This window comes from Nelumbo lutea, chromosome 1 (assembly GCF_056320005.1).
Source record: "Nelumbo lutea isolate HS-2025 chromosome 1, American lotus-T2T, whole genome shotgun sequence".
NCBI classification, from domain to species: domain Eukaryota; kingdom Viridiplantae; phylum Streptophyta; class Magnoliopsida; order Proteales; family Nelumbonaceae; genus Nelumbo; species Nelumbo lutea.
Window position 1 is genome coordinate 133,366,618 of NC_142684.1, and position 2,105 is coordinate 133,368,722.

The window sequence follows — 2,105 nt, forward strand, 5'->3', positions numbered from 1 at the left end:
GTAGATGAACCAACTACTCGGGGGAAGTGGCCTCTTGATGCTTGGATTGCATTCTGGCTCGAGAGAAAAAGCTCGGATGATGTTATGGTTAGGAAGGCTGATAGTCAGTGCCACCTCGTAGCATTTATCCTCTACATTGTGTCACAGTTTTTGTTTCCTAGTAATCCCAACTACGGCCTTCGCACCGTATTTGTTCCCTTTTTCATTCTGGCGGCCGATGATCATCAACTTCCATTGGCCTCTATGTTCCTCAACTATTGTACAACCAAATGGATGATACAGTCCACAAGATCATGGACCCAAGCTGTAAGTGATGCTTTCTTATACCTTCGCCCCCTTCCTTTTTATGTTTCTCCGTGAGCACTTCCAATTGAACATCACTCCCCATCAGTTGTCCTAGTTGTCTATTAGTATGGCAACGCTCGAGGGTGATAGTTGCGAGGATGTCTCGCTCGACATGTGTCATGAGAAGCAATGGCTCAACACCAAGAGGGAGAAGTGGTTTGGAGTCACCAAGATCGAACTGAAGTTTTCTTCGTTGGACGGTGTAGGAAGAACCGAAGTCGCCAAGAAGGAGAATCGGTTTGGAGTCCCCCTATACATAACCTTACCACACCATAACAAGTAGCCCGATGACCAAATGAGCAACACCAAATACCAAAGATCAACAACTAAACATAAATGCTTATTGGTAAACTCACACTTACCAAGCCTAATTAAGCATACACCCCAAGCCTGGAAACCAAATTATGTGAGACCAAGAGGAGCCACAAGAACAAAAGCCCCATGGTCCCCCACACCAATCCATAGAACAAGTCCCTTACTCAGCTACAAACCTCCAAAATGAACCTAATGATGCAAATGCTTATCGATAAGTTCCCACTTACCAATAAGCAGGGGGCTAATTGTAGGTACATGTTGATCACCAAACTGTAATAGCGTAAAAGGTGCTAAACCAATGCTATTGAGACACCCGTGATGAGTTCACAACTTGACACAAAGCTGCAATGAGCTCAAGAAAACCTACACAGACTTTAGATGAGCACAAAGCCCAAAATGAACTTGCAATGAGCTCGCAGCCACCATGAACCTACAATAGACTCACAATTTTGATAACAACGACACTCCTGAAGTCACCAAGGATCTATGATGAGCACAAGACTATCACAAGCCCACAATGAACACAAAGCCATCAGACCTTGTACCAATGCCTCATACTTTGCAATGTTGTGTGAGCAAAGGAATTGTAGTTTAAATGAATAGGTTTAAGTCTCTCTATCAGGCGAAATCAATGTGACTCTGACTCGTATGGATGAGTTGGTGCTATTGCCATAAAACATTCGGATCCACTTTGCGTCATCTACTACTACGATGAGGGGAAGTTCTTTGGTTATCTTTTTAGAGATGGGAAAATCATCACTAGTGGGGAAGACAACTAGGAGATTTACGATTGCTTGGAATCTAATTGTCTTGGGTTGGGTGTACTCGATGCTATATTCGTTTAATTGCATCGTCCACTTTACCAATCTTCTAGAGAGTGGGGGATTTCCGATGAAATATTTGATTGGATCGCTTCTTGGGATCAATTTCACCTTCTACCCTAGGATGTAGTCTGAATTTTTGTATGGCAGAGACTAGTGCCAAACACTGTTGTTCCATGTGTGAATAGTTTTTCTCTACCGGTTTCAGAGTTCTACTGGCGTAATAGATTGGACACTCAACTCCCTCATCATTCTCCCGGGCTAACAGACATCCTATGGCTTTTGAGTTGGATGCTATATATAACCTGAATTCTTGGCCATTCTTCAGACGGGACACAGTTGGGGATTAAACCAGTGTCTTCTTCAGTTGGTAGAAAGCTTGTTGATGTTGAGTCAACCATTTATACTCTGTGTGAGTAGGGAGGTGAGGCTACATATGGGGGTTTCCTTGAAGGACAAAGGAAAGTCGAGTGCAGGAGATTGACTAAAAGGCTAGGGCAAATGAGGTGATACAATGATTATCTCGTTATGAGTCGGACCCCCATTTATAGGGAGAGACCTTGATGTTATGAAAGGAATGAGCCAAAAGTATTTGATTCCCATTAAGAAAGGGAATCTTGGATT